This window comes from Nylanderia fulva, unplaced genomic scaffold (genome assembly GCF_048542155.1).
Source record: "Nylanderia fulva isolate GAGA-0341 unplaced genomic scaffold, ASM4854215v1 Scaffold283, whole genome shotgun sequence".
NCBI classification, from domain to species: domain Eukaryota; kingdom Metazoa; phylum Arthropoda; class Insecta; order Hymenoptera; family Formicidae; genus Nylanderia; species Nylanderia fulva.
In genome coordinates, this window is record NW_028190351.1 from 117,426 (window position 1) to 139,101 (window position 21,676).

Genomic DNA, 21,676 nt, shown 5'->3' on the forward strand with positions numbered 1-21,676 from the left:
TATATATAACTAATGATATTTAAAATATAATAACAAAAATACAATAAAAACTACAAAAAAATAAATAAATACAAAAACAACAATAAATAAAGATTTTCAGTTTAAATAATCTTGGCTGCATTTTTTATTAAAAATTTTTATTTTTTACTTTATACTTCCTATTTTTTATTAAATGTCTGCATAATAATAAGTTTATTATAATAATAAACTATACGCTTATATACTTAATATACAATAACTAATGATATTTAAAATATAAAAATTATATATGGTAACTTAGAATAAAGATTAATCTATACTAATAATAAAATAAGTTATTAATATAAAAAAACTGTTAATCTCGGCTCGAATTATTGTGTTACAATAAAAATAAAATATCGACGGCAATCGGAGCCTGTGCGGATGACATGCACAAAATTAATAAATTAAAATGAGATCTCAAATCAAACTCATTTATTAAATTCTAAACGTTTCGACCCACTTCGGGTCTTCTTCAGTAGCTGCAAAATACAAAGAAACAAAAATAGAAGATAATCGGTACAATCAGAAAATTATAAAACTCGTATACATACAATCCGCAAATAAATTAAATATCATTCTCCTCCCTATTCAAACCGTCCGGCCGTCGGAGTGTCTCCCTAACGGTGACCATCGTCAGGAAGGAAGCAGAGCCGTGACTCCCTTACCAACACTAATCAACATGGTATAAATTAAACGTAGAACAATTCACAAGAATTAAAAATTAAAAACCGGGAAGAACACTCACCCCGACAGCAAAAACAGAGAGAAGACGATGCTACACGTGACACATCACTCTAACGACTGTGCGGTATTCTACCTCGACACAGTCGATACATATATACGCAAAAAACAAATATAAAAATAAAATATGAAAATAAAAATAAAAATAAAAACAACTAAACTAATCGGCACTCATGTCAAAAGTCTAACAAAAAAACCCGGCTATGTAAAATCACAAAGCTAGATTTTGGTAAATTTTTCTATTAACAGATCAAGATTCTCATTTAATTTATCAGTGTCGCTATGTAAATTTAAACTATTCCTCTGACGTTTTATGTGGATCATTTCGGATATCAAACGTTTACCTAAAAAAGGCTCCTCGTCTAAGACTTTTACATCCTCCCAATTAAATTCATGGTTCAATAATCTATGTTCCGATATGACTGATAATTGTGACGCGTTTCTTTTTATGTTGTTGCGATGTTCTTTCATCCTAGTTTTCAACAATCTACCCGTCTGCCCTACGTACGACGCATCACAATCCATACAATCAATTTTATAAACTACATTATTATGGAGTTCCCTTGGTAACTTATCCTTGTGTACTTTAATGAATTTACGGAGACTGTTAATTGCTGTATATGATGGAATGACATCCAAATCACGTGTAATGTCCTCGATTCTCTTCGATACATTATTAATATACGGAATATTAAAGTACGAAACTTTTTTCTGCGTTGGAATCTTGTCATTGCATATATTTGCTCTATTGTTATGCAACTTATTATTATAGCGGAAGAACAACTTTTTTAACCGCGCTTGCAAAGTATGAAATATCAAATTGAGAGGATAATTATTAGACAAAAGAACTCCAATCATAGACTCAAAGTTACCTTTATGGAATTTCGGATGAGATAGCCAAAAAACTCTATCTATGAGGCTGATAATGGTGCCTTTTTTATGACAGAGAGGATGCTGCGATTCAAAATTTAAATATCTACCTGAATACGTCGGCTTATGAAACAAATCAAACTCAATGCTCCCATTATTTATAATAATGGTGACATTTAAAAAATTCAATCGGTTGTCAACCCCCTCCTCCATGGTGAACTGCAATCTAGGATGGAAAGAATTGAAAGTGTTTAAAACTATTTTAAGCATGGAGGGTGGGGCCGCCAACGCGATATCGTCAACATATCTAAAATAAAATGGAAATGACAATGGAATCGCAGCAATCGCTCTACTCTCCAAATCTTGCAACGTGATATCCGCAATGATCGGTGAGAGGGGGGAACCCATAGGTGTGCCAAAAGTCTGTTGATAACATACATTATTAAACATAAAATAAGTCGAGTTCATAATAAAACGAATTGCCAATAAAAATTCATCTCGTGGAATAATACACTCTTTTTCAATATACCCCCATCTGTTAATTAAACTATCAATAGCCATATCCAATGGTACGTTGGTGAACAATGATGCAACATCTAGTGAAACTAGCTTCACATCACTATCCACACATAAACCATTTAATTTGTTCACTAATTGAAAACTATCAGAAATAGCCGAATCAGGTTTCGGAATTGCCTTATATATTATCTTATGTAAAAATTTTGCCAAGTAATAAAGAGGTGTATTCCTAGATGACACGATGACACGTAAAGGGCAATTCGGTTTATGCACCTTCGGCAGACCATACGTTCTCGGTAAAACCCCGTCCGTGCAGTTCAGGGATTTATATGTTGTTGAAGAAATGTAATTCTTCGTTTTCCATCTCATTAAAATTCCGTGTAATTGATTAATTAGGTTCCTAGTCGGATCTTTTTTAACAACAGTATAAGTATTCCGGTCAGCCAGCAAATCACACATTTTGTCCATGTACATATCTCTATTCATCGCAACCGTGATATTGCCCTTATCCGCCTTCATAAATAAAATATCGGGATTGTCTTGGATGAATTTACCCGTCAATTTGTAAGCCTTACAAAAACTATTTTTTGTGTGAGCTTTTTCTGACATAGAAATATGGAATTTATTTATTATGGGAAAGGCTCTACTTCTGACTGCAGATCGTTTTTCCACAGGGAGTTTAAAAATATTTTGTTCCATATTTTTCAACAACTCTATGGTGGTTTTATCTTTGTCAAATACTGGCAGACAAAAATTCTCTCCTAACCGCAACAAATCTCGAATTTCATACGGTATCGATACGGATGATAAATTTAAAAACCATTTATCTCTTTTGTCAGCAACATCAGGATTTAAAGAAACAAAGGAAGTCGGGCTCAAGGAAACGCTGAGAGACTGAGACGGCCCTGACTCACATGGCCTTGAAGAAAATTCTTTCGTACACGTGTAATAATATTGGATAGGACGAATATTCCTATTATTGAATTTATTTTGTTTATCTAAGAGCCATCTAAATTTATCATCCAGTCGAACCCGCTCCTTATTATAAAAATAATGTAATGATTTGCTTTGCTCACCGAAAAACCCATCACAATAAAACACTGGGAGATCTATCATGATGTAACGAACGAGTTCATAAATATCTAATCTGACTTTGTGCCTCTGTCTATGAGCATCATAAATTTCATTTCTTAAAATGTCTTTGATAGTACGTCTTATAATAAATTTGTGTTTCAATACAGACTTATAATGATATAAATTATTAGCATAACGAGAAAGAAACATCAGATGAGACGGTGTAACATCCTGATTTAAACAATCTTTTAAAAATTTGATTCGCAAGTTTAATCTAATCAGACTCTTGTTTAATTTGATCCAATCCTTCAAATGTTTGACCGCGCTCCAATTAAAACTGTGTCCAACAAATTGGAAGAAATTCCTCAACGGACGCATTATTACAGCCAGCGTAAATTCAATATAAAAAAACTGTTAATCTCGGCTCGAATTATTGTGTTACAATAAAAATAAAATATCGACGGCAATCGGAGCCTGTGCGGATGACATGCACAAAAATAAGTTATAATAAATATATAAAACTTTATCTACATAAGCTATAAAATATATTTAAATATAAAAAAATAAAGTGACAAAAATATAATAAAATCTACAAAAAAAAATTATTAAATACGAAAACAACAAAAAATATTTTTAAATTGCGTTATTTGTTTATTGTAAATATGTTGTAATTTTTGAACCGTTCAACTACAAACGAATCGAAAATCACTACAAACAACTACAAACGATTCTGAAGAAGACTGCGCAAGCGGATTCGCGATATCTCAAAAATTGACAAAGTTAGCTATTACTGGTATAAACAATTGTTTATAACAAATGACCCGTTCGACTACAAACGAATCGAAAATCACTACAAACAACTACAAACGATTCTGAAGAAGACTGCGCAAGCAGATTCGCGATATCTCAAAAATTGACAAAGTTAGCTATTACTGGTATAAACAATTGTCTATAACAAATGACCCGTTCGACTACAAACGAATCGAAAATCACTACAAACAACTACAAACGATTCTGAAGAAGACTGCGCAAGCAGATTCGCGATATCTCAAAAATTGACAAAGTTAGCTATTACTGGTATAAACAATTGTCTATAACAAATGACCCGTTCGACTACAAACGAATCGAAAATCACTACAAACAACTACAAACGATTCTGAAGAAGACTGCGCAAGCAGATTCGCGATATCTCAAAAATTGACAAAGTTAGCTATTACTGGTATAAACAATTGTCTATAACAAATGACCCGTTCGACTACAAACGAATCGAAAATCACTACAAACAACTACAAACGATTCTGAAGAAGACTGCACAAGCAGATTCGCGATATCTCAAAAATTGACAAAGTTAGCTATTACTGGTATAAACAATTGTTTATAACAAATGACCCGTTCGACTACAAACGAATCGAAAATCACTACAAACAACTACAAACGATTCTGAAGAAGACTGCGCAAGCGGATTCGCGATATCTCAAAAATTGACAAAGTTAGCTATTACTGGTATAAACAATTGTTTATAACAAATGACCCGTTCGACTACAAACGAATCGAAAATCACTACAAACAACTACAAACGATTCTGAAGAAGACTGCGCAAGCAGATTCGCGATATCTCAAAAATTGACAAAGTTAGCTATTACTGGTATAAACAATTGTTTATAACAAATGACCCGTTCGACTACAAACGAATCGAAAATCACTACAAACAACTACAAACGATTCTGAAGAAGACTGCGCAAGCGGATTCGCGATATCTCAAAAATTGACAAAGTTAGCTATTACTGGTATAAACAATTGTTTATAACAAATGACCCGTTCGACTACAAACGAATCGAAAATCACTACAAACAACTACAAACGATTCTGAAGAAGACTGCGCAAGCGGATTTGCGATATCTTAATGTTGGGTGCGAGTTATTTAAAAAATTTTTTTTATTAATTAAATTAACTACAAACGAAATTTATGTTACTACAAACAATCGCAACGATTCCGTATTCAAAAATAATTTGACAAAGTCTAGCTATTACTAGGTATACTTGTCTACTCCTTTGTCTCAACGGACAATCATCAAACAACATTTGTAGAAATGCACAAGCAGATTCGATATTCAAAATTGAACAATTTAGTTAACTATTACTGTATAAACAATGTGTTTTACAAATACCTTTGACTAAACGATGAAATATACAACAACTACAACGATTCTAGAAGATGCAAGCATTCCGATATCTCAAAAATTACAAAGTTAGCATACTGATAAACATTGCTTAAACAATGACCGTTCACTACAACAATCGAAAATCACTACAAACACTACAACATTCTGAAAAGATGGTCCAGAATCGTACCAAAATGACAAGTTCTTTATGTATACAAGTCTATAACAAATGACCTTCGACTAAACAATCGAAAATCATACAAAATAAACATTTGAAAGACTGCGCAAGCGATCCGATATCTCAAAAATTGACAAGTACTATTACTGTATAAAATTGTCATAAAATGACCCGTTCGACTACAACGATGAAAATCATACAAAACTCAACGATTTTGAGAGCGCCAGCGATTCGCGATATCCAAAATTGACAAAGTTAGCTATTACTGTATAACATGTCTATACAAATGCCTTTCGTACAACGAATCGAAAATCATACAACACTACAAACATTCTAGAGATGCACAAGCATTCGCGATATCTAAAATTGACAAAGTTAGCTATAATGTATAAAATTGTTTATAACATGACCTTGACTACAAAGAATCGAAATCTACAACACTACAAACGATTCTATAGACTCGCAAGCGATGCGATATCTAAAAATGGACAAAGTTAGTTTACTGTAAACAATGTTTATAATGAAGTATACAACACGAAATCGCTACCAGATTCTAACTGAAATTTATCCAAGTGAAATTATACTGATATTTTTTAACAATGTAAAAATATCGATATAAAAAATAATCTGAACTGCGGTTAACTACAATCGAAATGCTATCGATTTCTGTATTAAAAAATTAATTTTGAAAAAGTCGGGTGCTAAGTTCACATAGGTGGATTACGGTCTCTCTTGTCTCATTAGGACAATTTTCCATTTTGTTTATAAACATATGTACTGAAACAATTGTATTTAATTCTTTTATTACTGTAAAAAACGTGTGCAGTTTTAAAAACCTTTGTATATTCATATATACATTCTAGAAAAAAACTAATATATAAAATAATTATTTACCAAGTAAGTACTTCAACATGGAGTTACATATATGAATACAATCATACAATTTGACAGTTTGGAATTTCTCTGAAACGTACATAAGAAGTTTTTATTTAATCATATAAAAAATACTTGTACATATCAAAAATTAAATATATATAGCTAATTTTACTAAAATCTGTTTTAATAAATTGTACGTACTCACCATTGTATAAAATGCAAAAGTTAGTTTTTATGACAGGTGGTTAATTAGAACAGGTAGAAAATTAATTTTCAGCATTATAGGTATAGAACCATTAAAATTTCCTGATTTCTATTACAGTCTTGGTTTGCGTGTACTATGAACAAAGAGTTACTTTTTGATTTCATCATTCATAGATACAATTTCTTCATATAACCTATATGACAAAAATTATATAATATAAATTTTTACTTATGTAAAAAATATGCATTTTATAAATAAATATATCTATTTTTAGACTCACCATAAATATAAAAAGGAAAAAGTTTCTGTACAAAGTAGTTTGAATGTAAGTTACAACACACATCGCTAGCCAGTTTCTCAACTGAAATTTATCCTAAGGTGAAATTATATAGATATTTATTTAATAATGTAAAAAATATGTATTTAAAGAAATAATTGTATGTGTTTGTGACTCACCTTAAAATGGAAGAAAAAAACGCATAAACATATTTTGCTAAGCTCTGAAATGAGCTTACAATATTTGTCGTTGAACATAACACTTTAAAGATCTGCATCTCTCTTTGCATTTTCTAGAAAATGTATCGATTTTTTATTTACGTATGTAACAAATATCTATTTAAAAAAAATATATATACCTGTAAATAGTTATTCAAACTCACTATGAGATGTAAAGAAATGAAAAATAACTTCTACGCAGAATTTCATAAATAAATATGTATATTAATTGACATATATGAATAATGCATTTGGATACTCAGACTTCATATTGTAAGAAATATACGTGCGTCCGGCGGATATCGTCGAATTACGTCGTCCTGATCATCCACAGCTGATCATTGCGTGCGCACTCGAGCAGGCGCAGGACAGGAGCGTAGCAAGAGTGGGACACCGTTCGACGGCTCTGCTCTAAAAAGACCGGCGAAAAACGGTTACTCTCTTTTGAGAAGCGCGATATAGAAGTCTATTAAATATACGTGCGGGAGTCATTAGCAAATTGTAATACTTAGAGAATATAGTGAATATGTAGCATTCATCATCCACACCTTTCATTTACACTCTACACTTTTATTACACCTTACACTTTTCACTGCACTTTTACACTTTTTACATCTTTATACATTTGTAATAACTTCAATTTATTAACATATTTTTTTAAGAAAAATATATATTTCCATAACAACACATTAATTTATTTATTTGTTATATTTTAATTCTTTCTTTGCTTTCGCTTTATACTTTCAATGAATAAACATTACTTTCTTTAAAAAATCTGGTGAATTTATTTATAAGTCGCTACATTTTTGGTGACCCCGACGTGATTTTAAAGCCGACGCATTTTAAAAGCTGATGCGGAATAAGTGTCAAGTGATCGTCGTATTTGACGTCTGCAAAATATTATCATCGCTTGGAGGAATTGCTGGATATTCTGAATTTTAAGAGATTCATTCTCTGGATCTTTGAAACATCAGAGGCGGATTAGTCCTTCACGGAAATTCTCAAATCATTTTATCGAATTCCCGGAACAAGAGGAAAATGCCAATCGATAGATCACCAGTTAGACTCTGTACGGATACACTAATTGATATGGATTTGGCGAGCGGATCAAATCAGGTTGGATCAGATAATATTAATATTTTACCTTCTCAAACTGGACATCAAGTAAGTGATTCTATGTTACAAATTCACTCAAATGAGTTTCGTTTATTAAAACTACCGACTTTCTGGCATAAGCAACCTAAACTCTGGTTTGCTTCTATTGAAAGTGAGTTTACGGTTTATCGAATTCGATCAGATGATATTAAATATAGTTCTGTTATTCGTCATCTTGATGAACAAGCCTTAATAAACATATCTGAAGTCATTGAAAATCCACCTGAAACAGATAAATATAATTATTTAAAGAAAATATTAATAAATCGCTTTACGGATTCAGAGGAAAAACGTTTGATACAAATATTAGCTGGAATTGAACTTAACGATAAAAAGCCTTCGGAATTACTTCGAGAAATTCGTCATTTGTCTGGAGGATCTTTAGCGGATAGTGTTTTGCAAATGATTTGGCTTCAACGCTTACCACATAGAATTCAAACGACTTTAGCCGTAGTAGAAAATGTTCCTCTTGTTAAACTTGCGGAATTAGCCGATAAATTTGCTGATCGGGACGGCGGTTTGCAAGTCGCGGAAGTTTCCAATAATGCAAATAATAAATCTTCGGATTTCGCGGATTTGCTACGAAGAATCGAAGCTCTTGAAGTTTCTCGTCGTCGAGATCGTTCCAAAAGCCGGTCTAGAGAGAATAGAAGATTTAGATCGTTATCGCGTAACAAAGACAAATCAAATAAAGATATTAAAGATACATCAATTTGCTTTTACCATAAGAAGTTTGGTGATAAGGCTAAACGATGTACTTTACCTTGTTCTATGTCCAAAACATTCTTGGCTTCACAGGAAAACTAAAAACACCGTTTAAGACTGAGGCTGCTTACGACGGTGTTTCTAACAATCGCCTCATTATTTTCGACAGACATTCAAATTTGAATTTTCTTGTCGATACGGGTGCTGATATATCGTTGTTACCTAAAAGGATTTTATTGAAACTGTGGCATACTAATTTAAAACTTTTTGCCGCAAATGGTACTCAAATTAGTACTTACGGTTCTAAAACTTTAATTTTGAACCTCGGTCTTAGGAGAGAATTCAAATGGAAATTTTGTGTCGCGGATATTCAACGTTCTATTTTAGGCGCCGATTTCCTTTGTCATTTTAATCTCCTGATTGACATTAAAAACAAAAAATTGATTGATAATGTTACCGGTCTTATGAATACTGGAAAAATTCAAGAAGTTGCGCATTTGTCAATTTTTACCACATCTCCTGATTCTGTGTACCACAAATTTTTAACCGAATTTCCAGGACTCACCCGTTTTTCTCCAATTTCCTCGGTAAAAACGCATGGTGTTGAGCATCATATCTTTACGGAAGGTTCTCCTAAATTTTCGACTCCCAGAAGACTTACTCCTGAGAAACTTAAATGTGCCAAGGAAGAATTCAAGTCTATGATGGAGCAAGGAATTTGCAGGCCTTCAAGCAGCTCCTGGGCAGCCCCTCTACATATGGTACCTAAAAAGGAACAAAATTCTTGGAGACTGTGTGGTGATTATCGTGCACTCAATTCAGTGACTATCCCGGATCGTTATCCCTTACCTCATATTCAAGATTTTTCTTCTTCACTTTTTGGTAAGAATATCTTTTCTAAAATCGACTTAGTTAAAGCGTACTATCAAGTACCCGTCGCTAAAGAAGATATTCACAAAACAGCTGTCACTACTCCATTTGGGCTTTTTGAATTTGTCGTAATACCTTTCGGTTTACGAAACGCAGCTCAAACTTTTCAACGGCTCATGAACTCTTTACTTAATGATTTGAGTTTTGCCTGTTGTTATCTTGATGACATTCTTATCGCTTCTAAAGACGAGAAAGAATATATTGCTCATTTACGCATTATGATCGTCTTCAACAAACTGGAATGACAATCAATGTCGCTAAATGTCTTTTCGGTCAAAACGAGATTTCTTTTCTTGGTTACTTAGTTTCTAACCAAGGAGTTAAACCTACATCCGAAAAAGTGAAATCAATTATTGATTATCCTAAACCTAAGACACTTCATGAATTACGCAGATTCTTAGGAATTATCAATTATTATCGTCGCTGTCTCAAGGATGCTGCAAATCATCAAGCTCTGTTAACAGAATATTTAAAGGACAGTCGCAAGAGAGATAGAAGAATTATTTCTTGGACTAAAGAAGCGGAATTAGCTTTCGAGTCATGTAAAGAAGAACTTTTACAAGTTACTACCCTTTCTCATCCTGCTCCTCATGCTCCTCTGATTTTAACTTGTGATGCTTCTGACTTTGCTGTTGGTGCATCACTTGAACAGTCTATTGACGACGATATCAAACCAATAGCATTTTTCTCAAAGAAACTAGACAAAGCTCAAAGAAATTATAGCACTTATGATAGAGAACTTCTTAGCATTTATTTGGCTATTAAACATTTCAGGCATTTTGTTGAAGGAAGACAACTTATTATCAGAACTGATCATAAACCTTTGATTTGTGCTTTCCGTCAGAAATTGGATAAAGCGTCACCAAGACAGATCAGACAATTGGACTTTATTGCTCAATTCTCTACAAATATTACCTATATTTCTGGAAAAATGAATTCAGTTGCTGATGCTCTGTCAAGAATTGAATCTATTTCAATGCCTATTATAGTTTCTTTAGAAGAACTTGCTAATTATCAGAAAGAAGATGAAGAACTTCAAGTTTTACTTTCTTCAAATTCTTCACTGCTGTTAAAAAAACTTATTCTTTCAGGATCAACCATACCTATTTATTGTGATTGCTCTTCGAAATTAATTCGTCCATATGTTCCTAAACTCTTACGCAAGAGAATTTTTGATGTTGTTCATGGACTCGCTCACCCCAGCGGTAGATTGACATCTAAACAATTACTACTGAAATTCATTTGGCCTTCTTTGAAGAAAGATGTGAAGGAATGGACTCGAATTTGTCTTCCATGTCAACGTACGAAGATTTCAAGACACACCAAGAATTCTCCAATTAAGATTGCAATTCCTGATCAACGCTTTCAGCATGTGCATTTAGACATTGTTGGACCACTTCCTATTTGTCAAAATTACCGTTATTGTCTTACTATAATTGATCGTTTTTCCAGATGGCCTGAAGCTGTTCCTATTTCTGAGATTTCTGCTGAAACTGTTTCTACAACATTTTATTCACATTGGGTAGCGCGTTTTGGTTCTCCTATCAGCATTACAACAGATCAAAGTCCTCAGTTTGAAGCAGCTTTATTCAAAGCTTTAACAAACCTAATTGGCTGTCAAAGGATTAGAACTTCTGCTTATCATCCTGCTTCAAATGGAATTCTGGAAAGATGGCATAGAACTTTGAAAACAGCGATTATGTGCCACGAAACAACCAGCTGGATAGAATCGTTACCTTCAGTTCTTTTGGGATTACGTTCGTGTTTCAAAGAAGATTTAAAAAGCTTCACCAGCAGAACTTCTTTATGGATCCACTCTTCGTATTCCTGGAGAATTTTTCATTGAAGAAGATTTTTCTGCAGATCCTGAAATCTTTCTTGAAAAACACAGGATTCATATGAGGAATATCAGATCATCTCCTACAAGTCATCATTGCAAAAGATCACCTTTCGTTCACAAGAATCTTTTTGATTGTACTCATGTTTGGATTCGAGAAGATGCTGTTAGGAAGTCACTACAACCTCCTTATTCTGGCCCTTTTCCTATTGAGAAACGTATCTCTGATCATTTATTTGCAGTTAACGTTTCAGGAAGAGTTGTCAATATTTCGACAGAACGTCTCAAGCCAGCCTTCATTCCTAGAACTTCAGATTCTTCTGAACTTTCTACCAGATCTTCAGCTCCTGTTTCTGCTACTTCAAATCCTCCTTCTTCTTCTTCTACTGTTGGAAAAGCTCTACGTACCTACCCACCAAAGAAGAAGAAAGTCCATTTTGCAACGAATATCGTCACATGGGGGGGAGTACTGTAGCATTCATCATCCACACCTTTCATTTACACTCTACACTTTTATTACACCTTACACTTTTCACTGCACTTTTACACTTTTTACATCTTTATGCATTTGTAATAACTTCAATTCATTAACATATTTTTTAAGAAAAATATATATTTCCATAACAACACATTAATTTATTTATTTGTTATATTTTAATTCTTTCTTTGCTTTCGCTTTATACTTTCAATGAATAAACATTACTTTCTTTAAAAAATCTGGTGAATTTATTTATAAGTCGCTACAAATAAATTGATCTCATATCTTTTCTTTAAATTTAATTGAGTCGTGTCAAGTTATATTTTGTTTAAATCATACCATCCTTACCTATAGTCTGTATAATAAGCGCTTTTAACATCAGAAATATGATACAGCTCAAGCTCTGTAGAGAACCAGAACTGAAGGGCATCTAGGACAGATAGAAAAAAAAAGTCGTTAAACATACCCAACGGCCTTTTTAAAATTAACGGTAAGAAAACCTATCTGCATGGTGAAGACCCGGGCACGAAGAAAGATGAACAGAGCACAACTCGAGAACCTCTCTCACGAGAAATTGAGATCGGAGTCAGCCAAATATCGGCTACCTATCTCGGGGAACAGGAACTCTCTCATGGACTCGATCATGACCCATCTGGAGACTCATGGGTCGGTCAAGGAGTTGATGCAGCTGGCCTCTCCGAGACAGACAACTTCGGGTGCGATTCCGAAGACCACGAAGGCCTTGCAACAGCGGAGAGACTCTCAGGAATCAGCGGACGTGTTGAAGCAGATGCTGGTGGCGATGCAGAGGCAACACGACCAAATGGGAGCAGCAATGCAGCTGCAACACGACAAGTTAAGTCAGATACTCCAACTGTTAGCCGAACAGAGGGAAGAGAGACCAGCGCAAAGGCAGATGGACGAAGCGAGGGTGGTCTCGCACGATACTTCACCTCGTGTGTCACCGTCCGTGGAAGAAGGACGGCGCTCGACGGAGTCGTGGTCGTCAGGATTGGCGGTGCAGGCGCTGGCCCACCAAGTTCCGGAGTTCGGTGGCACGGAGAACGACAACGTTCACTCCTGGGTCCGGAGAGTGGACAAAGTGGCACAGGTCCACGAAACGACGGACGGAGCAACGTTGCTGGCGGCATCCAGCAAGCTGACCAAGTCGGCCAGGAGATGGTTCGACGTCCAAGGGAATACGGCCGTGGAATCCTGGATCGGCTTAAGGTCAGAAATGCTAAAAATATTCGATAGAAAAATACCTTTTTTGTACATAAGAAAATCGAAGACAGGTTAAAATTTGTGGTACCTGAGTCAATGGTGATAAATATGTTGCGAGTCCATCACGACGAATTGGCTCACTGCGGCGCTGAAAAAACATTCCAAAGTATTAGTCAGAATTTTTGGTTTCCGACCATGAAAAAAAGAGTATATGAGTACGTGAATAACTGTCTCACCTGTATTATGTCGAATAGTTCTTTGAATCGCTTTGAGGGAGAAACACAGCTATACCCTTTTCCCACGATGCCACTTGATATACTGCATGTTGACCACTTCGGTCCACTTCAAGAATTTGTGGATAATTTCAAACATATTTTAGTAGTAATAGATGCATTTTCAAGATTTACTTGGCTATTCCCTACAAAATCTACAGGGACTAAAGAGTCATTGCATTGCATTTATAACATTATATCGGTTTTTGGAAATCCACAAGAAATAGCTTCAGATAGAGGCACGGTCTTTACGTCGAAAGAATTCTTAGAGTTCATAAAAAAGAAAAATATCAAACATAGAAAGGTTGCGGTGGCAGCGCCATGGGCAAACAGTATGGTTGAGAGGGTAAACCGTTTCATTAAGTCGTCCCTCACTAAATTAATTGATTCACCGAGTGAGTGGAAAGAGCGACTGAATGTTATGCAGTACGTTATTAATAATACATACCATTCCGCAATTAAAGCTAGTCCAGCGAAAATAATGTTTGGCCTCGATCAGCGTAGCCACAGCAATAGCTCCCTAGCTAGGTTTACGCAAGCCAGTTGGACATTGACTCTTCAGAATTATACTTTTACCATAATGCACCGTCCAGGAAGTCGCATGGCTCACGTTAACGCCCTCAGCAGATGCGTGGCCCATGTAGACCAGCTTCCATTGGAGAGGCGTTTAGAGTTTTTACAGCTGTCCGATCCAAGAATTCTGGAAATCAGTCAGCATCTAGAAGTAGAAAATAGTGATAAATTTGAGTTAAATGACGGTTTGGTATATAAAAAAATAGAAGATAGACTTAAATTCGTAATTCCGGAGTCAATGGTGACAAATATGTTGCGTGTCCACCACGATGATTTAGCTCACTGCGGCGCTGAGAAAACATATCAAAGCCTTAGTAAAAATTTCTGGTTTCCGACAATGAGAAAGAGAGTACAGGATTATATAAATAATTGTCTCACCTGCGTGATGTCAAATAGTTTTTCAAATCGTTTTGAGGGGGGAAACACAACTGTACCCTTTCCCCACGATGCCACTTAATATTATACACATTGACCACTTCGGTCCGTTACAAAGAATCTGCAGACAATTAAAACACATTTAATAATAATTGACGCCTTACGAGATTCACATGGCTTTTTCCTACAAAGTCTACTGGGACTAAGAAGCTTTAATTTGTATTAATAACATAATATCAGTTTTTGGGAAGCCTCAAGAAATAGTATCAGATAGGGGTTCGGTATTTACATTAAAAGAATTTTTAGAATACATTAAGACAAAATATCAAGCATCGGAAGGTTGCGGTGGCAGCACCTTGGGGCAAATGGTATGGTTGAGAGGGTGAATACGATTTATTAAGTCATCTCTCACCAAATTAATAGATACTCCAAGCGAATGGAAAAGAACGGTTAAACACACATGCAATATTACTTAACAATACTTACTATTCCGCTATACAGGCTACCTCCGGCAAAATTATGTTTGGCCTTCGACCAACGTGGCCACAATAATAGCTCTCTAGCCAGGTTTTACGCAAGCTCTCATCAATACTGACGTGAATCTGGAAAAAGATAGAGAAAATAGTAGAGAAAATGCATTGCGGGCAACTGAGGTAGTCAGAGACTATAATAAGATGTATCGGGGACAATCATTCCAAAAACCGCCGTGTATAACATAGGAGATTGTATTCTCGTTAGGGACGATCGAAGGAAAAATAGGAATCAGTTCTAAGTTAAAACCGAATTATAAAGGGCCTTACCAGATTGCAAAGATTCTAGGAAACCATCGGTACGTAGTGCAGGATGTTCCGGGTTTCAATATAACCAAAAAACCTTTGAACACTATACTATCTTGCGATCGTATTAAACCATGGGTCAAGGCGCCGGAAAAACCTATAGAATAAGTGTTAATTAATGTAAAATGATTGTAGTAAATATAAGTTAATGTATAGTTATAATAGTAGTAATGTTAAAAAGAGAAAAAAAGAGAGAAAGAAAGTAACTCGATAACGTAGTCTAACGCGATGTACATATGATAGGCTAGCAATGTATTGTTCATCATTAAATATTGTTATCTGTAAACTTACTAATTTGTTTAAAATAAACTTCGAGGCGAAGTTCATATCAGGCTGGGCCGAGCTGTAAGATTATATGCGTGTGTCCGGCGGAAACTCGTCATATTGCGTATTATACATCTTTCACAACTGTTCATTGCATGCGCATCCGAGCAGGCGCAAACACAGGAGCGTAACAGGAGTGGGGCACTGTTCGAAGACCCTGCTCCAAAAAGAACGGCGACTAACGGTCACTCTCTTTTGAGAAGCGCTATATAGTTGTCGATAAGAAATATACGTGCGGGAGTCATTAGTTTGTACTTAGGAAATAAATTGATTAAGAAAGATTTTGAGTAACTTGAACCAAGTAATAGCGCAGCCAGAAAAAACGAAGTTCAAGATGGATCAGTACTTCCGTACCTTGCATCGAGTGGTCCAATGAAGCAATCGAAATTATCTTCAACATTATATCACACGGATAGTATATTAAATATCGTCCTCTTTGAACAAGCTACGAATTTTAATTCCAAATAACGCTGTGACTATCGAAATTACATCGGACGGCGTTCTGCAGAAAATCTTAAAAGAATCTTTACATCCAAATGTGACAAAACATTGTATTAACATGCCAGAAATAAATACTGCATCTTGTATAATTATTAAGCTTTATTCTTTTATTTTTCTTTATTTAATTGAATAGATATTAACATCCAATGTAGCATACAGAATAAATTAACAACCAAAGAAATAAATCTTATTTAAATATCAATCAACTGGATTTTGTACTACTATTAATATGAATTCTTTATCTGGTGCCACCATAATTTACATATTTATGTATATTATACTTCCTCGTCCTCGTCCGCGGCCACGTCCGCGACCAGCTCGCGACCATCGAGCGGGTCTTTGTTTTACTGTAAAACAAAAATGAAATTTAAATATAAAAACATATATTTACATTTGTTATTTTTAATTTCTTAAATAAAGAAATAATTCTTGTCTTTATTTTTTACTTACGTCTCATGTTATCATCTTCATTTTCAACCACCATCGCAGGCGATGGTGGTTGCGATGGTTGAGCTCCGGTTTTGCAAACTTTTGGAATACGAGCAGGAGCAGTTGCGTTTACACTTGTCAAAGTATGTAATATTGTAGATATCGACGCGAATCTAGAAAAAGAAAGGAATATTAGCAGGGAAAGTGCGATGCAAGCGTCCGAAATAGTAAGGGGATACAATAAGATGTACTGAGACAAACATTGCAAGAAACCGACGTTATATAAAGTAGGAGATCGCATTTTAATAAGGGATGATCGCAATAAAATAAGTATAGCTCAAACTAAAACCGAACTATAAGGGGCCTTACCAGGTTGCGAAGGTCCTTGGGAATCATAAATACGTGGTGCAAGATATACCAGATTTTAATATAACGCAAAAAACCATTGAATACAATATTATCTTCCAACCGAATAAAGCCATGGATCAAGGCGCCGGAGAAACCTGTAAATTAATTCATAGTTAAAGGTAGAATATCTGTATTAGATTTAAGTCGTAGTTAGAATAGTAAACGTAGAGAAAAAAAAGAAAGAATGTATCACGATAACCTCGTCAAACGCGATATATATAATGTGCTAGCGACGTATTAATAATTATTGTTCTTCATCAACTTACCAATTTGTACGTAATGTAATTAAGCTTAGAAAACTTGACTTCGACGTAACTAGCAAATTTTATGTAATTATTTCACGACGTTTTCGACCATTTGGTTGTGATTTTTTTTCAAGTGAAATTTCTACAACATAATATTACACAAAGTTTTTGTTTTAACATACGAGAAGAATATTAAGTGTGTAAATTAATAAAATAAATATAAATTTTATAAACATATCTATCAATTCAACTGAGATCAACGCAACATCACACTGGTGTTATTTAAATCGAAAGTTAAAAGTTAAAAGAGGAACACGTCCCATCGTTATGATGTTGAAAGTTAAAAATTAAAAGAGGAACACGTCCCATCGTTATGATGTTCGTCAACGAATAAATTTGAAACGCGCCACTCACTAAACAATCTTATTATTTTGGCGTAAATGTTTGTCAAATTATCGGTGTCTTTCTGTAGGTTAACCGTATTGTCATGTTCTTTATGAAGAAACATTTCAGCAATCTCTCTCTTTCTTACATGTTTCTCGTTGTGTTTAAAATGGTCGGTGATTTCCAATCAAAGTTATGTCCAAAATCACATCTGTGTTTGCTCAGAACCGAATGATTAGACTCATGTAATTTAATATTGCTGGCATGTTCCTTCACTCTAGTGCATAAATGTTCTTTTCGTTTGTCCAATGTATGATGCATTACAATTTTCACAATTAATCTTGTATACTAATTCGTTTTAATATCATTAGTTATTAAATCTTTACCTCGTTTTATCAGCCTATTCAACTTTTTTTGGCAAACTATAAACGACATTATGTTAGCATTTACAGTGACCTTTTAATACTTGTCGCTAATATCCTTAACGTATGGGAGTGGAATTACATAATTCTTATCTTGAGCCGAATTCACATTAACGTTATTGTCTTAAATCATTACTTAAACTGTCGTTATTATCCGCATTGTGACCGTTAACATTTCCTATTGTTATTCAGTACATTAATTCTTTTATTACATACTTATTAATAATATGATCCGAAAAACAATTATTAATAAAATGTTATTTACAATCTCAATATTCGTATTATGAAATTGTTCGTTAGACAGTAAAATTGCATGGTCTACTAAATTGTAAATCGTATTAATTTTTATACTTGATAGGGATGACTCAAAAGAAACTTGATGTATCTGCCAGAACATGTAGGTTTCCTAAACCAATTAGTTGTCAATTTATTCCCATTGCGAATAACTGTAGAATTAAATAAATAAATCGAAATTAATAGAAGAATGGTCTCTATTTCATGTAATGTAATTAACTTCGAGGCAAAGTCTCAAATCAGGCTTGTTAGAGTTGTAAGAAATATACGTGCGGTCCGGCGTATATCGTCGAATTACGTCGTCCTGATCATCCACATGTAACGTCCAGACCAATTTCAAAATTTCAATCTTTTTCATAAAATTTATCCTTTAACATATTAGTCATAACAATCTCTAACCTGCATGAAGACCGGTATTAACGAATATTTAATCACACATATAATTACTCATAAGTTAAAACATGTCTTCTCACAGATGACAATGGAAGTTAGCAACCCATTTTTAAATAATATTTCTATCATAAAAGGCATAATTAAAAGGGTGCTCCGCTCCAGATCATTCGTTAGGAACCCACAAAAGTTAGAGAATAAGCGCGCCTAAATCTGACAATGAATGTATGTTCTAACCACTGAAACACCGTAAATAGTGCATGCTACTAATGCCCCTGTATACTCTACACCATTTATACTTGCGAGCCCCTAGGCACCGTACACATTGTATGTCCATAACACCCTAATTATACTATACCCGTCGTACGCTCTAACCCCTGAGTGTCTTACACACTTTGTTACAGCCACGAATATGTAGGACTTTTCTTTAGACGGCACTTCACTGACCAACACACGACAATATGGAGAAATCGACATTACCGACCGATGATAAAACAGAAACCTGACTTACTAACTACAGATAAAACTTGCCTACTAATGCTAAGGTAGAAAACTACCTATACCGACCAACGACAAATATGAAGACTAACATTACAGCCAATAAGCACGTCTATAGCAAATAAATTATTAACCTTAAACTCTCACTCATAAATTAGGAGACAAAAATCATATGCAATATGCGTAATAACATATATCCGTTCATACAATCAAAAGTACTATAGCTATGCAATGTAGATGTGCGAATCTGAGTGTTAAATTAGTCAGGACAGTCTAGAAATTTATTCCTGACATAAACTCTCTATTCAATTTACATATAGCTATGCAACGTAAATGTAAATTGATAAGTTTTAAACTGTCCAATGCATTTTATTTCAAATTGCAAATTCTAAAGGATAATATCCAAATATCATTTATTAAGTAGTACACTATAATGATGAGATAATTAGGTATGAAACACGCTTTATTATGTGAATTCGGCTTTACTCTCAAGAAACATCTAAAAAATTCTAGAAGGTTCTAGAAAGACGGTTGAAAACCGTTACATTCCAGAAGCATTGATGCAATGCATGATGCAACGCTGAAACACGTTGCAACCTGCAAACCATTATAGAAGGACCGTTAAAAAATATCATTACCGAGAATACGATAAGAAAGTCAGAGCGCATAGCGATGAGTCATCAAAGAAGCACCGCTACTCGCTACCGAGAATAAAAGACGGTTGGAAACCGTTAGCGATGAGTCACCAAAGGAACACCGCTATCGCTACTGAGAAGCCATCTCTCCGGGACTTAACCGACGCAATCTCTACCAGGAACAGATTATCTCCGGTACTTCCCCGGCATATCTTCTTGCCATTGGCTAAGCCGCATCGCCCGATGAGAGAAGCGAGCCACATTTTACGGTATATAAACCCTGCACCCAGTACGGACCGGCAGTGATTTCGTCGCAGTGGATCCAGTCAATCAACAATAATCCAGCAGTCAACCAGCAATTACTACGGGGTCCCGAAGACAACGAGACACAGCCGCCATTTCGGACCAAGGTACCGAGGCTCCTCAGATCTTCAGACTCAGAGGGAAGAACACAGTAGCGAAGTGTACCATAGCAAGGCACATTAGACATTGTCTAACCTTGTGAGTATTTAAGCCAGTTCACAATATCCCTTAAATAGTAAAGCGCGACGGACACTCATTATATTTAATCATTATATTTAATATCCAATTATTAACTCAATCTTACATTACATTCCGAACTCTGAATTTTGAATATAGACATAAGCCATATATTACTCGCATTCTCGATATTATTTCGATCCACGAATTGCATCTGCCACACGTCTGCGTTACAATCGTCGGATTTATTCAATATTTTACTCAATACTATTTGATACTATTTAACCCATATCGCATACTTTACTCAATCTATTATAATAAATATACTTATAGCATTTTATTGTATCACTTGCTTATTTATATGTATGTAACCCTGTATCCTACCACATATTAGCGAATTGAATACCGCTATATTCCTCTGTACCACATTAGAAACTATATCCTGTCAGAAGGTACATTCGCAAGTCATCTCTGAGGTGCACGTTAGTAAAGTGAACGTCGCACTAGCCTATTAAGACAAGGACCAGAGAACCCGGAATAGCCGGATGAACACCTATCTCTCTATTCTTTTACGCTTTTTATTACCTTGCATTTTCCAATAGTTGCGAATACTTTACCACACCAACTGACAGTGATCTTGCATATTGATATTTGATTCATTTGGACAAGTATACACACCCTAACCCCATTTACAACCCAATAGAAATATACCCTGTCATAAGGTAAATTCGTTGCTACGATTCTGAGATGCACGTTTAGTAACGTGAACGTATGCATTCGCCTCTAAGGACCAGAATTCCACGGAACCACCGTGGATTTCTTTACCCCACCCCTGCTTACTCTCTCTCGCTCTATAATCCAAACAAATTACTTTACTCAAACCAAATGACAGAGGTCTTGATGATTACCTAAGAATTATACTTTGATGTTTAAAACTTTAATCTTGATGCTTGAAAGTACAAGTATTAATATCTTGATATAGATATTAATACACGTACTCAGAATCCCTTTCCTATTCCACATTATTACCAATTTTCTTTCAGTATCGTTTAATCTTATATCTAATTGACTACAAGGCTTAACTAATTAACAGGTGAAGGGCACTCTCGTAAAGATTAACCTTTCATCTCATCTCTAATT

General features: G+C 34.8%; 1 long non-coding RNA gene across 1 annotated transcript; it reads right to left on the minus strand.

Annotated features, from left to right (window-relative positions):
* Positions 1-8,812: 8,812 nt before the first annotated feature.
* On the minus strand, positions 8,813-9,978 carry LOC146722717 (uncharacterized). The gene is made up of 5 exons (XR_014924979.1): positions 9,851-9,978; positions 9,567-9,766; positions 9,301-9,417; positions 9,060-9,223; positions 8,813-8,933 (listed from the first exon to the last, which is right to left on the minus strand). It is a non-coding gene; the product is annotated as an uncharacterized LOC146722717 (long non-coding RNA).
* Positions 9,979-21,676: the final 11,698 nt, after the last annotated feature.